The sequence below is a fragment of the Scyliorhinus torazame genome, chromosome 6, assembly GCF_047496885.1.
Source record: "Scyliorhinus torazame isolate Kashiwa2021f chromosome 6, sScyTor2.1, whole genome shotgun sequence".
NCBI lineage: Eukaryota > Metazoa > Chordata > Chondrichthyes > Carcharhiniformes > Scyliorhinidae > Scyliorhinus > Scyliorhinus torazame.
In genome coordinates this window covers 228,652,354-228,679,876 of record NC_092712.1, presented here as the reverse complement: position 1 = coordinate 228,679,876, position 27,523 = coordinate 228,652,354, and the positions used below count along the sequence as shown (strand labels likewise).

The window sequence follows — 27,523 nt, the reverse complement described above, 5'->3', positions numbered from 1 at the left end:
CAGTTCTGAAGACGAGTCATTTGGACTCTAAACATTGCGCAGAATTTTTCCATTGCTGCAAAGAATGCTGGCTGAGGCGAGAAAACTTGCATGCAGCTTGCAGGCTGTGCGGCTGGCTTTTCTAGCCACATTCTATGATTGTGCAGCACTCTGTGCAACACAGAAATGGAGTGGTGGCCCATGCCATCAGGCTGGTGGGGCAAGGCACCCCACGATCGGGACACGCATTATAAAATAATAGGAGCCACCCCTGAATCTCCATGCACACAGGTGACCATCCCCCCAATGGACACAGGGAACCACCCCCCCCCCCCCCCAATGGAACTCCACAAAGGGACACTCCGGCATTGCCAAGGGGCAGTTCAAGGATACTGCCCATGCATGTCCCTCTCCCCCTGGAGGCGACACTTACCAGTGCAGTCCCGATGGATTCCCCCCATCTGGTTCCCGTTTTAAAAAACCTGTTGTAAATCTCGCCAATGGTAACATCATGGCAGCGAGGGGGGAGATCCCAAATTGGGGGGACAATACGGGGAGGAAGTCCTTTAATGTTATTATAATTTATTTAAATCAGGTTCCCCGCCTTTATGGGCTAAACATCGTTACGTTGCTGGTGGGGGAAGAGAGAGGGGCTCAGTGGGGGCGGGGGGGGGGGGGGGGGGGGGGTGTGGAGGGGTGGAGGGAGAACTAAAAAGATCCCGCCGGCGACATTCTTGTTTATCGACTCACGGGATTTTCCGCTCACATCACCATTGCACTGGCACAAAACTCGGCTGCTAACTTTCTCTCTCCACAGATGCTGCCAGACCTGCTGAGTTTATCCAGCATTTTCTGTTTTAATTTATTATTGTTTGCTTAACTAGTAATTTCTACCATGATACATTATTCCATTTGCAATTTTAAGCATACCTTTGTGTCCGTGGAAAATAACACGTGTTTTCTTGATACTTCCTGCTGTCTGTATTTCTTTCTCGCCCTATTCGCTCAACACACAGAATATAGTGCATAGACTAATGAGGCGAGGGATATGCACACAACCTAACTTCAATTTGATTAATAATTCCAGTGAAAATTGTGTGAGAATGCAAAGGTGTTTTGGTATCCCAGTGGGTAATTTAGAATGGTATCATTCTAGGAACAGGTAGCAACTATGAAGGGAAATTAGTACAAGTGGGCGGGATTCTCCGAAATGGAGGCAGAGTGTTCGCGCCGTCGTGAACGCCGTCAAGATTCACGACGGCGCGAAACGGCCCCTATCCCGACCAATTCAGGGCCCGATAATGGGCTAGGAGCGGCGCCGCGTCATTTACGCGCGCCAGGCCTTGGCACCGCGTAAAGGCGCCGCCACATACATGATGCGGCCAGCGCCGCATAACTGGCATCACCCGCGCATGCGCGGGTTGGCCGGCGCCAACCCATGCATGCGTGGTTGACGTCCTCTCCGAGTCCGCCCCGCAAGAAGATGTCAGACGGATCTTGCGGGGCTGCGGAAGAAAGGAGCTCCTCCTTCAGAGAGGCCGGTCCGACGATCGGTGGGCACCGATCGCGGCCCGGACCCCATTTCAGGCCCCCCCGGTGTCGTGGGAAAATTTGGCGACCCAGGTGATTCTCCCAACCGGCGCGGGAGCGGAGAATTGCACCCATGATACTTATTTTAAGTAGTTTTTTACTTGTCAGAAAAAAAATGCAATCCTTTGCAAAACCAGAGGGAGGTGGTTATACCAAGAAGGTATACTCGTAAGCCTCCATTGTGAGGTTCACAAGACATTACAATACTTTAACATTTGATCAGTGGAATATCTGGAGAAACCATATAAATATCAACATTACAGAAGAATCAGGTGAATACCCACAGGAATTCAATCTTTAACCTGCTAGAAGTTGGAAGGCAATATGTGGCTTCTGAAAAGAATTTGTAGAAATGTTTCTCAGAGATCCTACTGAGCAACAGTCAACAAGTGCTTAAACATTGTTCAAGTCAGTGTTGGTGCTCTGCATGATTAGTTTAACTAGCCCCATTTAACCAGCTTTTCCCTTCAGCCTTGCAAATATTTTATCTTCAGGTAAGTATTCAATTCCCTTTGAAAAGCATGATTGAATCTGCCTCCATCACTGTTTCTTCAGACAGCACATTCCAGAACCTAATCATTCACTGCATGTTACCATCAGTTTTTTAACCAATTAACTTAAATCAGACACTCAAATTGGGCGGCACGGTAGCACAGTAGTTAACACAGTTGCTTCACATTTCCAGGGTCCCAGGTTCGATTCCCGGCTTGGCTCACTGTCTGTGCAGAGTCTGCACGTTCTACCTGAGTCTGCGTGCGTTTCCTCCAGGCGCTCCAGTTTCCTCCCACAGTCCAAAGATGTGCAGGTGAGGTGGATTGGCCATGCTAAATCGCCCTTAGTGTCCAAAGAGGTTAGTTGGCGGTCGGGTGCAGGTGTGGACTTAGGTAAGGTGATCTTTCCAAGGGCCAGTGCAGACTCAATGGGCCGAATGGCCTCCTTGTGCACTGTAAATTCTATGATCTCCAGTCGAAGTTGAGCCAGTGTTTTATAAAGATTAATCTCAATTTCCTTTCTTTTGTATTCTATGCTTCTACAAATGCCTGTTCAGCCACTTTCTCAACCTGCCCTTCCACCATTAGTGCACGTATATCAACATATCTCTGTTCCTGTACGTCACTAGATTTGTATTGATTATTTTATGTTGCCGCTCCTCATTCTTCTGACCAAAATGCATCACTTCATACTTCTCTGCATTAAGTTTTATCTGCAATGTGTCCATCCATTCCACTTGTCTGCATGTTCTCTTGAAGACTATTACTATCCTCCTCAAAGTTCACAGTACCTCCATGTTTCATGTCATCTGCATATTCTAAAATTGTGATTTGTGCACCCATGTCCAGGTCATGAGTATCTCTCAAAAATAGCAAAATTTCCCCTGGGGAAAGACACTGTCCTTGTTATTCCAAGGGTATCAACTTAGCTGGCAACCTATTATGTGACACTTTGTCAAACACCTTTTGGATGCCATGTACCTGGCAACAACTACATTACCCTTGCCAACTCTCTCTCTTACCTCATCAGAAAACTCAAGCAAGTTAGTTAAGCATGATTTCCCTTTCGCAAATCCACACGGACTTTCCTTAATTAATCTACACTTGTCCAAGTGATTATTAGTTTTGTCCAGATTATAGATTATAACAGCTTTCCAACCACTTATGTTAAAGTGACTAGCAATTTGTTGCTAGGTTTATCTTTTTTTGAGCAAAGGTATGACATTAGCAGTTCTCCAGTCCTCTGGCATCACCACCATATCTAAGGAGGATTGAAATGTTAAGTCCAGGGCCGCCATAATTGTTACTGTTCTCCATATCCTTGGATTCAGCCGATCCAAACTTACCAACTTTAACAACCAGCCTATCTAAGACCTCCACTTTGGCAATTTTTGACTCATCTAGTGTCTCAACTATTTTCTCTTTCACTATGGCTTTGGTATCTTCTTCCTTTCTAAAGACAGATGCAGTGTAGCCATTGGGTCCCTCTGCTTCCATATTAGATTGTTTTGGTGTCCCCAACGTCTCTTCATTACCCTTTTACTATGTATATGCTGAAAAAAGACTTTTGGATTCCCTTCCTTGTTAGCTGGCAGTCTTTTGTCAAACTCTCTTTCTGTATTCTCTTATTTCCTTTCCCACTCTGCTTCGGAACATTCTCATTACAGCCTGGTACTCACTTGCACTATCAACACAACATCTGTTATCACCCCCTTTTTCTATTTAATTTTATTCCCGATCTTTTTCATCTTCCAGACTTTGGTTCCCCTTCCTCTTCTCCTGCGAATATACCTCGACTGTGCCCAAACAATCTCCTCTTCAAAGAAAGTCCATTGCTTCATCATAGTTTTGTCTGTCAATCTTTGATCCCAATTTACAAGGGACACGTCCATTCTCATTCCACTGAAATTGATCCTTTTCCAATTAAATATTTCTATTATAAATTGCAACTTGCCCATTTCCATTGTCACCTAAATTTTATGATACTTATGATCACTCTTCCTTAAATGTTCCCTTACTGTCATTGGGGCTGAATTTTATATTTCAAAAGTGGGATTTTTTTAATCTGGAGGAAGCGTAATATACAGCTTGGTGATATTGGGCCGCAAACCTGACATCATCATGCCAGTCAGCAATAATAAGGTTGGTGGGTAGGCTCAAAAATCTGGAGCTCGCCTGCCATTTTGAATTGAGAAATTAGCAATCATTTAAGTCTATCAGCAGTCCAATCAAGCTCAATAATACGTCCCGGGTGCCATAACACGTTGGTGTAGGGATAAAATATTGTCATGGATTGAAGATTGGTTAGCTAACAGGAAAGTGTTGGCGCAACTGGGTCCTTTTCTGGTTGGCAGTATGTGATGAGTGGTGCTTCACAGGGATCAGTGATGGGGCCTCAACATTTTACAATTTGTATCAATGACTTGGATAAAGGGATTGAAGTATGATTGTTAAATTTGTTGATGACACAAAGATGGATAGGAAAGTAAATTGTGAAGTAGACCGAAAGAGGCCCAACTCCGGACGCGACAAGGCCATTAAATCTCAGAAGAGGCCTCTTGCGAGATTTAACAGTCTCGTTACGCCTCGTGAGATCTCATTGGCTCTTGCAAGGTGTCACAATCTGGATCCTTCCTACCATGGGAGTAATCCAGATTTACACATTCAAGTGAGCAGTCAGGTTCACTTGAATATGTTTGTGTCAGACTTACCCAAGGCGCGGGATCTAACGGCCATGCCTCGGAGACCCCAAACAAGTGCCACTTAGCACTGGTCTCCACCAACATGGACCGGGTGTGCCGACACTTGGGGAGGGTGTTCCAGGTGATTGGAGGCCCCAGGTGGTTGGGCTCTATGCAGGGTGGTACCCTGACACACCTGATGCCACCTGGGCACTGGTACTGCCAACCTGGCACCTTGCCCAGGCTGGCAGTGTCAAGGTGCCTGGGTGGCATCTTGCCCACACCAGGGATCGGGCCTGGGGTTCCCTGCCTTTATGAGGTGGGGTGAGGGGGTGCTCGAGGACCCCCTCATTGATAGATTGGGGCATTGGAGGAGTCCGGAGGCCATGGTGGGGGGTTCAGTACTCTTCATGAACTGCCGAGTGGCACTCGTTAGTGCAGGAGTTAGGATTAAGTGTGGCATCGGCAGGGTATGCCTCTTCAAGGCCCAGAAATGAAGCACGGTCCCATTTAATAGCGGGGTCGTTCTCACGGAGACCCCACATGATTTGGGTCACTGTCTGTGCGGAGTCTGCACATTCTCCCTGTGTCTGCATAGGTGCTCCGGTTTCCTCCCACAAGTCCCGAAAGATGTGCTATTAGGTAACTTGGACATTCTGAATTCTCCCTCTGTGCACCTGAACAGGTGCCGGAGTGTGGCGACTAGGGGCTTTTCAAAGTAACTTCATTGTAGTGTTAATGTAAGCATACTTGTGACAATAAAGATTATTATTCTAAAATGCCCTCTCAGCCTTCTTTTCTCCAAGGAAAATAATCCCAACCTCTCCAATCTGTCTTCATGTCCAAAATTCCTTATCCCTGGAATAATTTTTGTGGATCTTCTCTTCACGTCTTTCCTCAAGTGAGATGTCCAGAACTAGATTTAATGCTCAAGCTGAGGTAGAATTAGTGGCATATTCAAGTTCAACATAATCTCTTTGCTCTGTGCCCCTTTATTAAAAAGCTTAGGATCTGTATGCTTTTTAACTACTCTCTCAACCTGTCCTGTCACCACAATGACTTGTGCACATAAACACCCAGGTCCCTCTGTTCCTTCACCCCCTTTAGAATTGTACCCTTTATTTCATATTGTCTCCATGTTCTTCCTACCAAAATGATCCTCCACCTGTCTGCCCATTCCACCAACTTAACTATGTCTTTTTTAAATTCTACACTATCCTCCTCGCAATGTTTCCAATTTTCGCATCATTTTCAAATTTTGAAATTGTGACCTGAAACCATGGTCTTGGTCATTAATATATATCAGGAACAGGAAGGTTCCCAACACTGGGAGCTCTACTACAGACCTTCCTCCAGCCTGAAAAACATCCATTCACCACTACTCACTGTTTCCTGCAACACAGCCAATTTCCTATCCGAGTTGCTACTTGTCCTTTATTCCATGAGCAATAACTTTTCTCACAGGTCTATCATGCAGTATTCCATCAAGTGCCTTTTGGAAGTCCGTTTATAACACATTAAAAGCATCATTGCCAGCAATCCTTGCTGTCACCTCTTCTAAAAAACTTCAAGTTAGTTGAACTTTGATTTTCACTGCATAAATCCAAAATGATGTTCCGTAATTAACTCATATTTGTCCATGTGACTATTAATTTTGTCCCGAATAATTGTCTCTAGAGGTTTTCCTACCATTGAGGTTAAACTGACTGGCATGTAGTTGCTAGGCCTACCTTTGCACCCTTTTTGAATAAGGTGTAACATTAGCGATTCACCAGTCCTCTGGACCACTCTTGAGTCTACAGAAGGCCAGTGCCTCCGCAATTTCCATTGAGCTGGAAACATGCTGATATAATAAATTCTCCTGAACACACTACAAAATCTCTTCCCGTCTCTCTCTACACGATTACTATCCCAGTTTGTATTAGATTAATTCAAGTCCCCCAATATCATTAATCCATGGTTTTTGTGTACTCTAATTTCCCTGCAAAATGTATTCTCTATTTCTGATTAGTGCTGGCCGAGTGTGCACTCAGTAGTGTTGTGACCCTTCAGTTGTTCCTTAACTCTAATCATATGTATTCTGTGCTTGTCCTTCCAGAATCTCCCCTCTCCCCGGTACTGTAATATTCTCCTCAATTAATACTACCACCCCTCCCATGTCGCCTGAACATCCTGCATACAGAAACATTTATCACCCAGTCCTGGCTTTTTTGAACCAGCTCTCTGTTATCATCACAACATGATATTCCCATATGGTTTCTGCACTCACATACATGCATTTAGACTTTATTGTATGCCCTCTTAGTCTGATCCCACCTTATATCATACTATTTCTTATCTGAGCGCTATTTGTCTCTCTCAATCCTTTGGGCACTTTATTTCTAATTTCTAATGTACTGGTACCCATCCCACTACCAGGTTAGTTTGGGGCAAAACTGTCCCAAAGGGCATTGGTCCCAGATCTGTTGAGTGCTATTGTTGCAGAGTACATGATTATAAATAAAATTAATCTTCTAGGTAGGTTGTTGTTCATAAAAGAATTGTATTTTTCACAGGGACTTTGTGCACACTAAGATACAAACAATGACTAAGGTATGATTTTATTTCCAAGCTAAAAAAGAAAGAGATTTGTATGGCCAAAGGTAATAAAACTTTGAAATGTAGCTTTGATGGCTTTAATCGATTTTTGCTGGATCATTTCACATCTTGTATGATTTAAAACAGCTGTTAGCATCTGTGGTCTCAACAAAGAAATGAGGTTTAATATGAATTTTTATACAGAAATTTATTATTGTAGAGGAAGGAAAGGATTATGCTTTAATGTTTTGTAGGAGTAAAAGAAATGACAGATTTTATTATAATAGATGAGATTATAAAACATTACTTTAGGCATTGGCTTACTTCCCAATATAAAGCATTCTTCTTTTGATAGGTAATCAGTGCAGGTTGCTGTAAATCCACTAGTGCTCAGTACTCTGTTCTTTACTCTTACTCAACACAGCAAGCCAATGTAGTCTTTGTACTCGAGCCTTTATTTTCAGGTGAGTGAAATCGCAGGAGACTCTTCTAGCAGCAGAACATGCAGACCTCCCTCATTCAGCTGCCACTGAGACGACATCTAGGAGAGGCACTGGCTAGGCTTAGAAGCACATCTCTACATCTTGGCACCGTGGGGAAGCGCCATCGCCTTCCCTCTTCCAGATTTCCTCCTGGAATGCCCTTGGATCTGGTGGGGAAGCAATGAAGTCAATAAAGAGCCTCTGTAGGCCAGAATTCATTCTTTCCCAGTCAGTATACTGCTTCCATGCTGTGTCTGCACCTCACTAACTTGGAGAAGTTGTGGGCACAGTAGAAACCAACTCGATAATAACATGTTAAAGGTTGAAATCTAAAACCAGTGCTGACAGAAGCAGTCTCTTTCAGTCTAAACGCACTAAATTAGTTGGTGAGTGCAACTTTGTTCAACAAGTGCTTTGGATTCCACCGAGGGTAATCGTGCCTTGCCTGTGAGAATTTACTGTTGCATGTGAATGACGTATTCTGCAGTTGTTTGGACTCCTTAAGAAAAAGTACAACTTACTGCAGCCCAGTAGCTGGTGTGACAAGGGGAACAGCTCCAGAAGCAATCTTCTCCACAGTCACATGCACAGGGCAGCACTTTGAAAGAGCCAATACTGTCAACACAGGGTGTAAGGCTCCAGGTCAACTTTATCTCAGCGATACTGCCGAAGAAGGCTCGGGCTCTCGCTGCAGGTTGTCGCAAACATTGGCAGCCTTTTGAAAGAAGACCTTTGCCCAAGAGGAGCAGGAAGCCTCACATTGCCCTTGCCTCATTTTCTTCACAACCGGGTTCTTCCAAGGATTTCCTGGTGACATGATAGAATCTTGCAATTTGAGGCCCATGACCGCATCACCCAAATCAACGGTGCTTTCTTTGCAAAACCTTCCAACTCTATTCATTTTTAACATCGGCAATGCTAGTCAAACCCTGAGGGCCGCCAAGCTTTACTTCGCTCACAGGATTGCCATAGGTCATGGGGGTGCTAATTGCATTTCTGGAAATCAAGGTGTTATCAGACCAATGAAGGTGTCTTCATTCATGAGAATGACTTCCACTCGCTAAAAATGCGGCTGGCTTGTGACCACTGTAAGAGCATAATGCAAGTCTGCGACAGGTATTCAAGGAACTTCTTTGGCAGCCTTAGGTCCCATAGGCGTTCTCTCCACCAGACAGTTGAAGCAGTTGGCCCCTGGAAGATGAGGACTACTCACTTGAGATCTGGCTAATGGCCCCAGTGAGGACCTGGAACAGCCCTTCAATATACCTCAGCAAAGGTCTCCAGGATTGTTGTGCCTGCTGTACCCTTCCTTACATGGCATGCTGAGAGGACTGGAGTTGGTACCAGCAGAAGGTGAGAACACAAAGCATCCTAAAAGGAATCGGAAGGGCGGCACAGTGGTTATTATTGTTGCTTCACAGCGCCAGGTACTTGGGTTCGATTCCCGGCTTGGGTCACTGTCTGTGCAGAGTCTGCACGTTCTCCCTGTGGTTGCGTGGGTTCCCTCCGGGTGCTCCGGTTTCCTCCCACAAGTCCCGAAAGACGTGCTTGTTAGGTGAATTGGACATTCTGAATTCTCCCTCCATGTACCCGAACAAGCACTGTAATGTGGCGACGAGGGGATTTTCACAGTAACTTTATTGCAGTGTTAATGTAAGCCTACTTGTGACCCTAATAAAGATTATTATTATGCGCCATTGGTGATCCAGCAATTACAAATCCACTTGTCAGAGAAGCCCACTGTGGTCTCATCTGTTTGCTTCACATGAAAAGCATGCTTGCAGAATTGCAAGTTTTCCAACAGGAGCCATGTGTAATCCTCCCTTCCCCTTCACCAGGCAGCCCCTCCCTTCCCCCAACCCTCACCATCCAACCTCCTCCATACCATCACCTAGACCTCTTCAACTAAGCTGAATTAACTTGACCAAGGAAAAGAAGTAGTAAACAAAGTAGTGGGGATGATAATGAATAGTTCACATAAATTGATTCTTTCAATGAAATAAAGACCACTAATGGAACAGGAATAGTGTAATGAGCACCCAAATTGCTCCCTTTGAGGAACTAAGATGTCTTTCTGTTATTTGTATGTGGTGCTACCCTTGTGGATTCAGTTGAGCTGGAAACGGTCTGCTCTGACAAATGACATGCCTGTCACAGATGTGCTTCCTGTTTGGGAGCTATATGGGTCCCAACAAAGACTGCTTCACCTGCACCTATGCATGGTGTAAACTCGATTATCAAGGCAGGACCTATTTACGGGGGGGGCGGGGGAGTAAGGGCGTGCAAGAGCGGAGAAATGGGACACCTTGAATAAAGCTTCCATCGCCATGTGGTCTTCATCTACCCTCTCGTGACCCACTTGCACTTCCCTGCTAGCCAAGAGCAGTAGGGTATGGGCGATACAATGGCACAGTGGTTAGCATTGATGCCTCACAGCACCAGGAACCCGGGTTCAGTTCTGGTGTTCGGTGACTGTGCAGAGCTTGCATATTCTCCCTGTGTCTGCGCAGATTTCCTCTGGGTGCTCCGGTTTTCTCCCACAGTCCAAAGTTATGCAGATTAGGTGGATTGTTCATATTAAATTGCCCCTTGGTGTCCAGAAATGTGCAATTTATCTGGGGTTATGGGGATTGGGCAGAGGGTGGGGGGGGGTTGTGGTCTAGGTAGGGTGCTCTTTTGGAGGTTTGGTGCAGAAATGATGGACTGAATGGCCTCCGTCTACAAAGTAGGGATTCTATGAAGCACTTAGCTCCATATTTTCAAGAAGTAATTTCAAGAAGGAATTAGATATAGCTCTTGGGGCTAAGGGGATCAAGAGATATGGGGGGAAGGGTATTGAACTTGATGATCAGCCATGATCACAATGAATGGCAGAGAAAGCTCGAAGGGCCAAATGGCCTCCTCTTTCTTCTATTTTCTAAGTATGTTTCGACGTACATGAGTGAGGCATTCAGCCCACAATCTCAATGCTTCGCTTAAGGTTCTGTAAACTAGCAGCCAGAGTGCGCAGGCCATTGTTGAGAGCCAGCACTCAGTGGCCTGAATCATCTAATTCTCTGAGGTTCGCCACCTTTCAATGGAGCTAGTTGTCGGGCTTGATGAGACTCCTACTAAAGATGGACTCCTCCATTTTCTCTGCAAGGACACAGAATGCTGACAAAACCACACACGTTTCCTGCTGCTCATCCATAGATATCTATTTAATGAGTGGCACCCCAAGGCTCAGCATCTGTGTCCAGCTGATCAAAGCTTAGAGTTTCCTTTATCCTCCAACTGGGAATCCCCAGTGTCTATCCTCATCTTTACTGCCTACTCCTGCATACTTGTGATCTGTCACTCACCATGTGCCACCTTATCTATCTGTATTGTAGGACTCACTGACAAATAGAACATAAAGTGTAGAAGGAGGCCATTCGGCCCATCGAGTCTGCACCGCCCCACTTAAGCCCTCACTTCCACCCTATCCCCGTAACCCAATAACCCCTCCTAACCTTTTTGGACACTAAGGGCAATTTAGCATGGCCAATCCACCTAACCTGCACGTCTTTGGACTGTGGGAGGAAACAGGAGCACCCGGAGGAAACCCACGCACACACGGGGAGAACGTGTAAACTCCGCACAGACAGTGACCCAGCGGGGATTGAACCTGGGACCCTGGCGCTGTTAAGCCATAGTGCTAGCCACTTGTGCTACCGTGCTGTCCAAATGCGTCGGAAGGAGTCATATGAATAGTCCATTCTTAAGAGTGCTAGTTCTTCTGAGTATTCCTCGGGCTCCTCCCTCAGCTCCTCAATGTACTTGTGGTAAATGAAAGACACTATGGCTGAACCTTATGAAATTGGGATCCAGGTTAGCAGAGTGCAGTTCATGACATTCAATGTAGTGGTCAAGTTAATTCACAATCAGTGACAGTTAAGTGCCAAGTGACAGTGCGATATCTAATGTTGCCACCAGATCACAGCGCCACCCTGTCTCTCCATTGCTCCATTGCCAATATTGCTGCTACCCTGCCAATCCCAAGGTCTTCCATTGCTGTCAGGGTTAGCCATGGATGCTGGTCTACTCTTGATTCCTGCTTTTTCCTGGAGTTCTGGGCTCTCTTGATCAAGCAGTGTGAGAAGTGAAATGAGTGCCGAGGTGGTCATCATGCGTTTTGCCTCCATTCTGTAGCAGCTGCCACCTTTCCACTGACATCTTGAATTCTGCAGTTAATGCTGCCATTGTGAGCCCTGCTGGGGCCCTTATACAGATTCCTCATTGCTTGTTACGGCACGTCACCCAGCCTTCCCCTTGTGGTTCATGAGGAACTGTGAGGAATGGAAACAGAGAACTCACATTTGGTCATCTTTTTGTTCTTGGAATGTGTGACTACACTCGTCAAAACAATAGTGAACACTAGTACCTCAATTAAAACAGCTCGCAGCCCCTCTTGTCATTGCATCATTCAATGGTACACATTATAAAAATAACTACCTGTGGTCGTATTAAGTATTTGCTCAGGAGAATAATAAGCATTTTCTCTCTCTGGAGGCATGAAGTGGTTTCTGTCAGGTACAAAATAAACCTGGATATGCTCATGATCATTATGCTAAAGCTTACGGAAGAATAAATCTTCAAGTGGCATACCTCCTTTTGAATTCCCTTGTCGCTAATGCGGGTCTTATGTAAGAGAATGAAGAATAATAAATTGGGCTGTGGCTCACCTATTCACTTCCTGACATCACCAACTCAGCCTCTGCAAACATACTGGCTGTAATTATACATTGAAGCAATTGTGCTAAACTATGGATTTTTAAAAAAAACACTGTCCAAACTACCTGCCTTCATTGCAGTTGACCGAAGAATCAGACCTCAGCTACAACTAACTAGGTTTTCATTCAGCGTAGGACAAAGTGTGCAGACTGAGGGAGCGAGAAAAAGAGAAGGAAATGCAGGATAACGAACAAAAAAACCGAAAGAGGAAAGTAGTGAGAATGGGGATAAGAAACAAAAAAAAATGTGCTGGCCATTCAATGCTATATGACCGAATGCAGGAAATTAAACCATTAACGTTTCTTTCTTTGTTTTGCAATGAAGATTACTTTGGTTTAATTTAAACTGCTCCATTCACCTTCTGAGGATGTTCTTCAGCTCTTGAATGGAGATCCTTTTATTGACAAAGTAAAAGCTCAATTTAGATTCCTTGGTGGATTTTTAGGTTTTTCTGACCCACTCATTTATTTGTCAAGTTCACTGGTGAGCCAGGGTGAAAGTAGTGTCTGAGGAGAAAAGAATCACTGCTGAGTGGCTTAGCGTTTAGTTGCTAGTATTGTCCATTAAGTGTTACTTGAACCTGTGCGTGCTCTTCACACCCACACCAATCTTAAACATAGTTTAACAGCGTTCATGATTGATAGTTTGGCTTTTCCATCCCTATTCAGATGGATATGGTTATGATCATGTCACTGTACGGTCAGGTTTGGGGAGATTTCTCATTCTTTGCAACACAAATTCAAATGAATTGGGCAGGATTGGCAGCTAAACGTTCCAGGATTTAGATGTTTCAGGCGGGATAGAGGGGGATGTAAAAGGGGAGGCGGAGTTGCGCTACTGGTTCGGGAGAACATCACAGCTGTACTGCGAGAGGACACCTCAGAGGGCAGTGAGGCTATATGGGTAGAGATCAGGAATAAGAAGGGTGCAGTCACAATGTTGGGGGTTTACTACAGGCCTCCCAACAGCCAGCGGGAGATAGAGGAGCAGATAGGTAGACAGATTTTGGAAAAGAGTAAAAACAACCGGGTTGTGGTGATGGGAGACTTCAACTTCCCCAATATTGACTGGGACTCACTTAGTGCCAGGGGCTTAGACGGGGCGGAGTTTGTAAGGAGCATCCAGGAGGGCTTCTTAAAACAATATGTAGACAGTCCAACTAGGGAAGGGGCTGTACTGGACCTGGTATTGGGGAATGAGCCCAGCCAGGTGGTAGATGCTTTAGTAGGGGAGCATTTCGGTAACAGTGATCACAATTCAGTAAGTTTTAAAGTACTGGTGGACAAGGATAAGAGTGGTCCTAGGATGAATGTGCTAAATTGGGGGAAGGCTAATTATAACAATATTAGGCGGGAACTGAAGAACATAGATTGGGGGCGGATGTTTGAGGGCAAATCAACATCTGACATGTGGGAGGCTTTCAAGTGGCAGTTGAAAGGAATTCAGGACCGGCATGTTCCTGTGAGGAAGAAGGATAAATACGGCAATTTTCGGGAACCATGGATGACGAGAGATATTGTAGGCCTCGTCAAAAAGAAAAAGGAGGCATTTGTCAGGTCTAAAAGGCTGGGAACAGACGAAGCCTGCGTGGAATATAAGGAAAGTAGGAAGGAACTTAAGCAAGGAGTCAGGAGGGCTAGACGGGGTCACGAAAAGTCATTGGCAAATAGGGTTAAGGAAAATCCCAAGGCTTTTTACACGTACATAAAAAGCAAGAGGGTAGCCAGGGAAAGGCTAGGCAAGGGAATCTATGTGTGGAGCCAGAGGAAATGGGCGAGGTACTAAATGAATACTTTGCATCAGTATTCACCAAAGAGAAGAAATTGGTAGATGTTGAGTCTGGAGAAGGGTGTGTAGATAGCCTGGGTCACATTGAGATCCAAAAAGATGAGGTGTTGGGTGTCTTAAAAAATATTAAGGTAGATAAGTCCCCAGGGCCTGATGGAATCTACCCCAGAATACTGAAGGAGGCTGGAGAGAAAATTGCTGAGGCCTTGACAGAAATCTTTGGATCCTCGCTGTCTTCAGGGGATGTCCCGGAGGACTGGAGAATAGCCAATGTTGTTCCTCTGTTTAAGAAGGGTAGCAAGGATAATCGAGGGAACTACAGGCCGGTGAGCCTTACTTCAGTGGTAGGGAAACTACTGGAGAGAATTCTTCGAGACAGGATCTACTCCCATTTGGAAGCAAATGGACGTATTAGAGGCAGCACGGTTTTGTGAAGGGGAGGTCGTGTCTCACTAACTTGATAGAGTTTTTCGAGGAGGTCACTAAGATGATTGATGCAGGTAGGGCAGTGGATGTTGTCTATATGGACTTCAGTAAGACCTTTGACAAGGTCCCTTATGGTAGACTAGTACAAAAGGTGAAGTCACACGGGATCAGGGGTGAGCTGGCAAGGTGGATACAGAACTGGCTAGGCCATAGAAGGCAGAGAGTAGCAATGGAAGGATGCTTTTCTCATTGGAGGGCTGTGACCAGTGGTGTTCCACAGGGATCAGTGCTGGGACCTTTGCTCTTTGTAGTATATATAAATGATTTGGAGGAAAATGTAACTGGTCTGATTAGTAAGTTTGCAGACGACACAAAGGTTGGTGGAATTGCGGATAGCGATGAGGACTGTCGGAGGATACAGCAGGATTTAGATTGTTTGGAGACTTGGGCGGAGAGATGGCAGATGGAGTTTAATCCGGACAAATGTGAGGTAATGCATTTTGGAAGGTCTAATGCAGGCAGGGAATATACAGTGAATGGTAGAACCCTCAAGAGTATTGAAAGTCAAAGAGATCTAGGAGTACAGGTCCACAGGTCACTGAAAGGGGCAACACAGGTGAAGAAGGTAGTCAAGAAGGCATACGGCATGCTTGCCTTCATTGGCCGGGGCATTGAGTATAAGAATTGGCAAGTCATGTTGCAGCTGTATAGAACCTTAGTTAGGCCACACTTAGAGTATAGTGTTCAATTCTGGTCGCCACACTACCAGAAGGATGTGGAGGCTTTAGAGAGGGTGCAGAAGAGATTTACCAGAATGTTGCCTGGTATGGAGGGCATTAGCTATGAGGAGCGGTTGAATAAACTCGGTTTGTTCTCACTGGAACGAAGGAGGTTGAGGGGAGACCTGATAGAGGTATACAAAATTATGAGGGGCATAGACAGAGTGGATAGTCAGAGGCTTTTCCCCAGGGTAGAGGGGTCAATTACTAGGGGGCATAGGTTTAAGGTGAGAGGGGCAAGGTTTAGAGTAGATGTACGAGGCAAGTTTTTTACGCAGAGGGTAGTGGGTGCCTGGAACTCGCTACCGGAGGAGGTGGTGGAAGCAGGGACGATAGTGACATTTAAGGGGCATCTTGACAAATACATGAATAGGATGGGAATAGAGGGATACGGACCCAGGAAGTGTAGAAGATTGTAGTTTAGTCGGGCAGCATGGTCGGCACAGGCTTGGAGGGCCGAAGGGCCTGTTCCTGTGCTGTACATTTCTTTGTTCTTTGTTGTACTATGTGTGTGTTTTGTTTGAAAGGTCTCTTGCATATTTACCAAAGAATAGCTTTCCCACAGGGTTCAAGTGTAGTTTTGCTGCACTTTTACTATGACTAAGGTCAGCAATGGCTTCTTTGTGGCACAAAAGTGGCCAGGGTAAGATGGCTTATTGATCAAGATTGTGTGCAAGTTTATTCATTCATGTTTTATAAAGCTCTGGGAAGCTCATTCATCCCACAATACACGCTCCCAACTTTGTGGGTGGGGTGGGGGATTCAGCAACCACCTCTCAAACAAAGAGCAGCATTAAATATATATCAATTAGTTATGCAGTTCAGATTTGCAAGTGATGTGTTACTTATTTGGATGATACAGAAGATGAGCACGAATGATGGGTAGCTGAAGTAGATTAACTTTAACCAAATATTTTGTGAGCAGCTACCAGGAAAGTAGTAATCTGCTTTAGTCCATGAAGGACCATAAGTCCATTACAGAGAGACAATTGGTTATCTAGCTCGAAGGCAACCACTCCGCTTCAAGCATGGAGCAAGACCTGGAGGTAGCCCTCCATGAACCACCACAACCGGTATCAGGGTTGAACATGTGCTGTTGGTGTTATTCTGCACACAACTCTCTTGCCATCTCACCAGTTGAGTTAACCAATCAAGAGAAAACTCAGGAGAGATCACTTTTTTTAATGAAAGATTTAATACTATGTGATTTATTTTTATTCAGAAGGTTGTGAGGAATGCGAAAGAGAACATTTGCAAGGGAAGGAGCAGGGGAGTCCGACAGATTGGATAATTATCTCAAAGGAGACAACATAGACACAAAGGGCTGAATGGCCTCCTTCTGTATTTTATAACACGGCCTACACCATCAGCATTCAATATAAATGAATGTTACTAATCTGACGATCACTGCAATGGGAAAAGAGACCAAGTTGTTGCCCAGAATATTAGAACACCCCCTCTGCTCTTTTTCATTTAAAGTCATAAAGATTTTTCTTTACATCCAATTCAAAGGGAAAATGACATCTCAATTTAACATCTCATCCAAAGGTTTGTACCTCCACGAATGTAGCACTCTCATATATTGTCAGCTGGATCAAGTGTTCAGGACTCTATATGAGACTTGAACACATGACCATGTGATTCAGAGGTAAGAACACCTTCACAGTTGTTCCGATTATCCGTATTTTGCAGATCTGAACTTAGCGGATGCACAATTAACATGTGTTATAACCTGCCTTCTTACCATTGGCTGGGGACTAATGACAATCCCACAATCCTGTGGGAGTATGAGCTTCCCCAATGAGGGGGGCGGAGACACCATTAGTAAACTCCTAGTATAAATAAAGCTGGCCAGTTTAGGAACCAGCAGGGAGGAGTGTGCAGCAAGGGAAGTTGCTGCTGCTGTTATATATATGTTATTGTAAATAAATGTTATTACTTTGTATCCTTAAAACTTGTGCTGGATTCTTCGTGGCCCTCTCAAAACTGGCGACGAAGGTTAAAGTGAATAGCTGTCTACACTGCTGAAGCCACCTCCCTGGATTTTTGTTGGATACAGGTTGGAAGTTGTTTTCTATCATACCATGCCTCTGTACAGACGTTTGGATGTTTTTGATGCTGCTCTGGAAAGATGGAACCAATACACACAACGGATGCGTTACTATTTCCGGGCAAACAATATCACCGAAAACGAGCGCCAGGTGGTCATATTGCTCACCGACTGCGGCCCGCATACGTTTGGGGTGATTAGGAGCCTTACGTACCCAGCTGCGCCGGACACCAAAACATTTGATGAACTTGTGAATATAGTGGGGCAACATTTTAACCCAACCCCGTCCACGATAGTCCAGCGTTACCTGTTTAATACCGCTGAGAGGACCCCTGGAGAATCCCTTGCCGATTTTCTATCCAGGCTACGCAGGATTGCGGAGTACTGTGACTATGGTGAGACCTTGTCAGAAATGTTACGCAACCGTTTGGTTTGCGGTATTAACAATGCGACCACCCAGAGAAAGCTGTTAGCTGAGCCAACATTGGCTTTTCAACAGGCCATTCAAATAGTATTGTCCCGAGAGAGCGCAGAACGAGGAGTGCAGGAGCTACAGGGAATGGAAGTGCATGCCTTGGGGCGCAACCCATTCCGTCCGAAAACGTCCCCCCGCACTCCTGCAGTACCTTGGGCGAGGCAACGCCCGGACCGACGCCAGTGGCCGTCGGACATTCCTCTCCGAAGGGAGCCTTCTCCAGAACCAATGGATGAGGAGCCATGTCCGTGTCAGACTTGTAGGCGCTGACTCCGTCGCGGACGGCGGTCCAGGGGGCGCCAGAGGCGCCGTCGTTCCGACCGAAACTGGGACCAGCCCAAGGGCCGTAACTGGGACCAACCCAGGGGCCGTACCTTCCATGTGGATGAACCTGCGGCGACTACTCCTGAGGACGTGGAGACGGAGGACGACTGCCTGCAGTTGCATTGTGTGGCAGCGCCCCGTGTGGCCCCCATTAAGGTGACAGTACGGGTCAATGGTCACCCGCTTGAGATGGAGTTGGACACTGGCGCAGCGGTCTCCGTGATCGCCCAGAGGACATTCGACCGCATCAAGCAGGGTATACAGACCCTTACATTAACCGACTCACAGGCCAGGTTGGCCACCTACACTGGGGAACCACTGGACATTGCAGGAACTACAATGACCCCTGTTGTTTATGGACGCCAGGAGGGGCGTTTCCCACTTATCGTGGTGCGCGGCCATGGGCCCAGCCTGTTGGGTCGGGACTGGTTGCGCCATTTGCGGTTGCAATGGCAGCACATCCTCCAAACAGTTTCTGAAGGGTTGACTGAGGTGCTAGGACGATACCCAGATGTATTCCAGCCTGGTTTAGGGAAAATAAAAGGGGCCGTAGCCCGTATCCAAGTCGAACCAGGAGTCATGCTGCGTTATTTCCGGGCGCACCCGGTGCCTTACGCCTTGCTCGAGAAGGTATAAGGGGAGCTTACTCGTTTGGAGAGTTTGGGTATTATCAGGCCTGTCCGTTTTGCTGACTGGGCAGCACCAATTGTACCTGTAATGAAGCCAGATGCCACAGTTCGCTTGTGTGGCGACTATAAACTTACAGTGAATACGGCTTCCCGACTCGACCGATATCCAATGCCTCGCATAGAGGATCTCTATGCAAAGCTTGCAGGTGGACGCTCGTTCACAAAATTAGATATGAGTCACGCCTACTTGCAGTTGGAGCTGGACCCTGCCTCCCGACCATATGTAATGATTAATACACACCGGGGCCTGTATGAATATACACGGTTGCCCTTTGGAGTATCCTCTGCCTGCTCAATTTTTCAACGTGTTATGGAGGGCATTTTGAGAGGTTTACCACGTGTTGCTGCCTACTTAGATGACGTTTTGATTACAGGGACGTCGAAGCAGGAACATTTGGAAAATCTGGAGGCTGTCCTTAGACGCCTTTCGGAGGCTGGAGTCCGTTTACGTCGCACAAAATGCGTATTTCAACCAAAGGAAGTAGTCTGTCTATGTTATCGGGTGGACCGCGAAAGTTTGCACCCCGTTGCAGAGAAGGTGCGATTCAACAGGCCCCCGCCCCGACTGACACTTCGCATCTTCGTTCTTTTCTCGGTCTCGTAAACTATTACGGGAAGTTCCTCCCCAATCTGGCAACTACGCTGGCCCCTTTGCACCTTCTGCTAAAGAAAAATCACACCTGGGTTTGGGGTCAGCCGCAAGAAACCGCTTTCCGGCGGGTAAAGCAACAATTGTCGTCGTCTGGTTTACTAACCCACTATGATCCTGGAAAGCCTTTGCTCGTCACATGTGATGCATCCCCTTATGGTATTGGGGCCGTCCTGTCCCACAAGATGGAGAACGGGGCCGAGCGACCGATAGCTTTCGCCTCCCGCACATTGACTGCAGCGGAGAAAAAGTACGCGCAGATCGAGAAGGAGGGCCTGGCAGTGGTTTTTGTGGTGAAACGCTTCCACCAGTACGTGTATGGCCGCCATTTCACTATCGTGACTGATCATAAGCCTCTGCTGGGACTTTTCAGAGAGGATAAGCCAATATCGTCCATTGCTTTCGCACGGATCCAGCGCTGGGCTTTGTTGCTTGCTGCATACGAGTATTCTCTGGAGCACAAACCAGGTACGCAGATAGCAAATGCCGACACACTGAGCCGATTGCCTTTATCGACCGGCCCCATGCCGACCCCCGCGACCGGTGAGGTGGTTGCAACCCTACATTTTATGGACACCTTGCCTGTCACGGCATCACAGATCCGTGAGTGGACCCAGACGGAGCCAGTCCTGTCAAAGGTTCGGCACATAGTCCTGTATGGTGGGCAGCATAGACAGCTCCCAGGCGAGTTGCGGGCATTTTCCTCCAAGCTGTCAGAATTCAGCGTGGAAGACGGCATCCTCTTGTGGGGGATGCATGTGATTGTCCCGGAAAAAGGCCAGGAGCTGATACTAACAGACTTGCACAATGGGCATCCAGGTGTGACCAAAATGAAAATGTTGGCCCGGAGTTATGTCTGGGGGCCAGGCCTCGACACCGACGTTGAGAAGGTGGCCCAAAACTGCTCCATTTGCCAGGAGCAGCAGAAGCTTCCGCCGGCCGCGCCCCTACATCACTGGGAATGGCCAGGGCGGCTTTGGGCACGCTTGCATGCAGATTTCGCAGGCCCTTTTCAAGGATCCATGTTCCTTCTATTAATTGACGCCCAGTCTAAATGGCTAGAGGTGCATAAGATGCAGGGGACAACGTCCTGCGCAACAATTGAAAAGATTCATTTGTCGTTTAGTACGCATGGCCTCCCCGAGGTGCTGGTCACGGATAACGGCACTCCATTCACGAGTGAGGAGTTTGCGAGGTTCACGAAGATGAACGGCATATGCCATATCCACACTGCCCCTTACCACCCGGCTTCAAATGGGTTGGCAGAGCACACAGTGCAGACATTCAAAAGAGGCCTAAAGAAGCAGTCTTCCGGATTAATGGACACGAGACTGGCTCGCTTTTTGTTTACGTAAAGGACCACCCCCCATGCGGTGACTGGGGTAGCTCCCGCAGAACACCAAATGGGCCGGAGACTTTGCACCCACCTTAGTATTGTTTTCCCGGATATTGGCGCAAAAGTACGCCGCACACAAGAACGGCAGGGACAGGGATTTTCTCGGCATCAGCCGATTCGGCAGTTTGCGCCCGGTGACCCAGTCAGTGTGCATTCGGAATTTTGCTGGTGGTGCCCAGTGGGTTCCTGGTGTAATCTTTCGCCAAACGGGCCCTATATCTTACCAGGTGCAAGCCCAGGGTCATCTCCAGCGCAAACATGTAGACCACGTTCGGTCCAGAAGACTATCCCCTCAAAAGATTCCCCGCCCCCGGAGCTCATTTCTACAGCTGCAGAGACCAGAGACAAGGGAAGGTAGTCCTCACAATCTTCCACTGGTGCCTCACTCGAAGCCTGCGCAGGTCGTTACAGAACCGAATGGAGATAGAGACGCTGACATGACGGAGGCAGCAGACTCTGACTCCGAGATGGAGACTCAGGATGCATCAGAGGGGGAATCCTCGGGTCCACGGGCCTTGGATGTACAACCGTTGCACCGTTCATCACGGAAGCGACGGTCTCCGTCTCGTTACACGCCGCCTGATCCAGCGCCGCGTGCAAATGGTGTCTGGCCTGCGGCAAAACGAGTCCGACGCCCTCCTTCGCCAGGGTCTTCGGTGGATTCCTTGGACTTTGGGGGGGGGAGGGATGTTATAACCTGTCTACTTACCATTGGCTGGGGACTAATGACAATCCCACAATCCTGTGGGAGTATGAGCTTCCCCAATGAGGGGGGCGGAGAAACCATTAGTAAACTCCTAGTATAAATAAAGCTGGCCAGTTTAGGAACCAGCAGGAAGGAGTGTGCAGCAAGGGAAGTTGCTGCTGCTGTTATATATATATATATATATATATATATATATGTTATTGTAAATAAATGTTATTGCTTTGTATCCTTAAAACTCGTGCTGGATTCTTCGTGGCCCTCACAAAAACATGATCATTTTGGTCGACGTTTGCTGACCCCAATATCCTGACTCCAACTCTGACCAGCAAACCTTAACCAACAAATTGAGCCAGTCTTGACCTTCATTTAAACTTTCTCGAGTAGATGTTCTTTGGATCTGTGTTCATGTGCATTGGTCCATCTGTAAAGAAACTCACCGAATTTCTTTCCATTGCTGGATTGTCATCGCCCAACAAGATTAAAGACAATTCCTAATGGAATCTTATGAGAGAGAGTCAGTAAACCCTAAAAGTCAACAATCTCCTTACACTTCTTGGTGTTTGAGTAACAATTCATACAAAAAGGGGTTAAACCATGTAGCATTTATCAAAATGGCTTAAGTGAGTCTAAATCTACAAAGTGCAATATCTGAGTTTCTTTTAATGGGATCTAAGGCAGAATACATGGAATACAAATTGCTTTCCACATACCATCCATTTTAAAGTTGAGCTTTGTTCATTGGAAATGTGCTTCTGGTGTCCTAACAACCCCTTACACCTTGAAGGTAGAAAATATGTCAGTGACTTGCATAAATAATCAAATATACATCTACTGCAAAAATATTACTATTATTTCAAGCAGTGAGGTACATGTTTTTCTGACTTGGCTATCTTTCACTTCGACTGACAAAGCAAAAATAGTTGTCGGTTGACTGGGTTATTGTTGCTTCAGAGGCTATTCATTTAAGTACAGTGTCACTTGTATTCACGGCTTAACACACTCTTAAAAGTTGCGACCCCCAGTGGCTCTGTCAGAAAATATCCCGCTAAGTTTTGGACTTGCAATTATTTGCTATTCGTCTAATTGGACAGATCAAACATTTTATAATTTTTTTTACCTCAAAAATTGAATGTGGGCCTGAAAGATTGTAGTGAATTTCATTTAATGAGGCATTGGCACTAGCACTGACTGGAAAGGGAGCTATACCATCGGGATGGCCTTCACCTGAACCTCACTGGAGCCAGTGTCCTGGTGAGTTGTATAAGTAAGGTTAGAGGGCACTTAACTAAGTAGTGGCACAGTGGGGGCTTCATATGGGGGGAGATTTGGCAAGTTAAAAAGGACAAGGTATTAATGCGGGGTACCGTACATAATGTTACCCAAGTGTGACAGAAAGGGCAGAGCGTGGAAACGTAAAAGCATACCAGCAAATAATAGAGGAGGGAAAATGGCTATGATCTAACAGAGGTGTTTGGGAGGAGGGTGGGGTTCAGGTAAAGGCAAATTTAGAAATCCAAGATAAAAGTTGAGGCAATAAAGAGGTACATCGATGTAGGTAAAGGCAAGCTGGGTGCGAAGCCACACGCACCGCCTGCGGTGTCAGCGGCGTAGGTGGAAAATATAGCAAGAATCAGGAAGGGATGTGAACCTCATTTGAATGGATTTTAATATTATTAGACCCCCATCCTCTGTCCCGCCCAAATGATTCCCCCTCGCTAAATATTTGCAGCAGGTTTGGCCAGATAAGCAATCGCGGAAATCGCTCGGGGGGGTGCAAAAGGAAGTATAGCCCCCAAGGGGCTCCTGGGGGTCTCCCAGGGGATCGGAGGCCCGAGGTGCATGCCGTTTGGGCAGGGTGGTACCCTGACACTACTGGTGCCATCTGGGCACCCTGGCACTGGCACGCTGCCAAGCTGGCATTTTTGTACAATGGCGAGCAGGCCGGTGGAGCACCATGCTGGGGGGGGGGGGGGGGAGTGCAGAGACCCTCCCATAGTGAATTGGGACTTTGGGGGGATCAGGGGTCGCTTTGGGGGCTCCAGAGATCGGTATGGCTTTTTAAAATGGTTGTCCGATCTCGCACTACACTGAAGTGTTCCGGTGAGCGGAACTCCTCAGTGCAGACAACGGGCTATGTGGAGCCTTGGCCACGTGTTCCCCACTGAGGCCCCCTATCTAACATGAGTGCCGTTTTATAGTGTTGTGATTTTCACCGCAGTGAGCGCGGGTAAAGGCACTCGCTATGGGACTTTCTTCCCATTTATTTAAATCCCACCCATTGTCTCCACTTCCGCACTGCCAACCAAGTTTGTAGTGATAAAAGGTCAACAATTGGTGATGGCTACTTTTAGGGCAAGGGTCATGGCTCCTGATCTACCCACAAACATTGCTGTTAAGGTAGGCAGCATGCAAACTTGGTCATTTCAGTGATTGTAGTGTTAGTCTGAGCAAGTCCCGTGCTGCTGGCTGCCTCACTGCTCAGCAGGCAATCAAGCAGCAGGTGCCGATCTCATATGTTGCAGCCAAACTACTCATCTTAAAGGCAATTTGTTCATACCAATAATTGAATATGGTGGAGGAATAATACAGCAGTTTGTCTTTTACCTTCAGTAAGTTTGTTCTTCATGCTGCTCAGTAGAATTACAAACTAGTTTATGGTTACCCCCAACAACAATTGTGCCAGCTGTGTCCATTTATACTCTTTTGCATGTTGAGTCAATGATCATCACCTGATTTTAATAAGTGTGAATGTTACAGCAGCAGCTCTCTGCCTTTCACACAGGGGTCTTTGGAGGTGATTCCTTCATTTAGGGGGTCAATTTTTGGGGGATCGCTTTAGTTACAGTGTCTTTCGGGGGGCCCCATTAGTTAAGGGGTCGCTGGGGTGATTCTCCTACTCGGGATCTCTGGGGTGGTCCCCCTATCCAGGGCGTTCTGGGGTGGGGGGGGGGTGCAGGTTGGCTCGGGTCACCCCGTATTTGGAGGGGGGGGGAGGAGAGCTAGAAAATATGGGGGTTGTATTGCAATGTGGGGCTGCTTTGGGTTGCTGGCGGGGGGGGGGGGGGGGGTTGGGATGATCCGCGATGCACAGGGGATGTGGGCTGCTTTGCGAAGCCAGGAGCAGGAAGTGGGTGTCCGGCTGCAGGATCTTGCTATCACACCGCATGCTCAAAATGGCAGCTCGATAGCAGGATTCCCTTGCGAATCCCTTGTATTGCTCTCCATGCATAAATTTGCGTGGCGGAAGAAATCAGTTCCAATTCGCTTCCAGTGGGAGAACATAGGGCGGGATTCTCCCAGCACTGCGCCGGGCCGGAGAATCCCCGCCAACGTGCCATGCCACACCGATGCTGGCACACGATTCTCCGCAGTGCTAGCTGTGACAAAGCCTGTGGCAGCCAGAGAATATTGAGGTTGACTGTGTTCCTGCCTTATTCCCATTCTCAATTCCTAGCTTACCCTCATCCTGCTTTCTGGCGGGATGTGCACGCTGCAATGGTGTGTTCATGGACCTCTTGCTTCCCACCCCACACCTTTTCCTCACTTCAATCTTCCCCTTTCTGATTTCCTGCTTTCAGCCACCCAAGAACTGCCACCTACCCAGCCACATCACACTCAGGAATAAACGAGGGAAGAACACCCACGCTACAGATGAAGGAGCACCATCACTTGGTCTGACACTCACATCCCACTCCGATACGGGCACTGCATCTATCTTAGAAGCTAGTATAGAGTTGAGACCTGCACATGGTGAACCAGCAGACACAAGTGGGCAGCAGCCAGGCTGGGGGAAAGGATAGTTTGTGTGCCAGCTCCTCGGTGGGAGAGGGGTGGGGGCAGGGTGGAGGAGGTCACAGAATGTGGGGTTCAAAGGAGGATTCTGATGTGGAAGCACACTGGAAAACACTGATGATGATGCCCACCAGGATGCTTGGTGCAGTTGTTGGCCTACCAGACAACTTCCTGCCACTGTTGAGGAAGATGGAGCTATCTGGCTCCAACTTGGTAGAGGGCAGCTTGCAAGCTTTTCTTCCCTTCAGCCTCCACTTCTTCATCTCCTTGTCATATTGTTGACCAAGCAAAATTGCAACTGCGGCCCCCATACCTGTTGAAGCCTTTGTCACCAAATCCTTTGTCCTTCTTGTGAGGATGCGGTAAACCACCCTGCCAAATCCAACAACCACCATACTTTGGAAAACAATCCACATTGCATCCAAGGACTTTGCAATCTCAGAAGCTAATGTTAATCACCTTACCTGCACATAGGATGACTGACCATTTAGGTAACACGAGTGCTGGGTCCCTCTTTTTTTAAAAAGCTCTGCACATATTATTTGGCTTTAATGAATGACGCGCAAATGTTTAATGGCTCTGTATGACCCACATTTGGCGATCACCTATCAAATCAGTGACACAGGCTGCGCTGGAAACAGCTGAAGTGTGCACCACTTGGAGAGCCTCCAGCTCCAATAATGTATGCTCCAGCAAACTACAGATCTAATTCCACACCCAAAGATCTTTTTTAGGCCACCCCATTTCTCTTTCGCTCTCCCGCATTTTCTTTCTGTACCTCATCTGATATTGAATTCACCCAGTATAATTCAGGCTCCTTCTATTCTTGTGCTGTTTATTTCACAATCCTTCAATTTTATTGGTTAAAGAGGCATACAGTTGCTTCTCCTAGTTACTCAGTTCCCAAATGCCTGGTTTGCCTCGATATCATCTACTTCAAGAGACCCGGGCAGGTTACACAAGCAAAGGTTTATTTGGCACCAAAAGTAAAGGCCTCAACACAGCGTACAGCACAAGTCCCAACAGGGACTACCGATTATGCCGGTCTCCATCCAGGCTGTTTTTTAAGCACCAGATTCACGAGCCCCAGCTACTAGGCCTCCGCCCCTCAGCAGGGGAGCTTGTACTCCACAAGCCACTTGGGTCATCCCCCGTGGGTCTTGTCACGGTTATTACAACCTCAATCATGTTTTTTGTGTACACCTTTGACAACTTGTGGCACAAAATATTTTTAAAACCTAAATGCCGAAGGGCAAGTCCAACCAACGACAAATGTTCGATACCCTGCTATGGCAGGATCTTGGCCAATACAGCTGGAGGCATGTCCATTGTACAAGACCTTGATGTCCTATTTTCTATCATACTTGAGTTTTCAGCTTCTTCTCATTATAAAATTCCTTTACCCCGCCACCTGCGCAAAGAACATGTGGAACTATTATTGATTTTAAATTGGTAAAAATGTGAATTTAAGTCTCCTCGGGCGGGATTCTCCGACCCCCCACCGGGTTGGAGAATCGCCGGGGGCTGGCGTGAATCCCGCCCCTGCCGGTTGCCAAATTCTCTGGCACCGGATATTCGGCGGGCGTGGGAATCACGCCGCGCCAGTTGGCGGGCCCCCCCCCCCCCCGGCGATTCTCTGGCCCGCGATGGGCCGAAGTCCCGCTGCTGGAATGCCTGTCCCGCCGGCGAGAATCAAACCACCTCTCTTACCGGCGGGACAAGGTGGCGCGGGCAGGCTCCGGGGTCCTGGGGGTGGCGCGGGGGCGATCTGGCCCCAGGGGGTGCCCCCACGGTGGCCTGGCCCGTGATCGGGGCTCACCGATCCGCAGGCGGGCCTGTGCCGTGGGGGCACTGTTTTCCTTCCGCCTTCGTCATGGTCTCCACTATGGCAGAGGCG

The 27,523-nt window shown here is 47.1% G+C and overlaps 1 protein-coding gene across 1 annotated transcript in view; it reads left to right on the top strand.

Annotated features, from left to right (window-relative positions):
* Nucleotides 1-27,523, top strand: part of adamts16 (ADAM metallopeptidase with thrombospondin type 1 motif, 16) — a 359,351-nt gene that overhangs the window by 245,763 nt on the left and 86,065 nt on the right. The gene's annotated exons all lie outside the window — the stretch shown is intronic.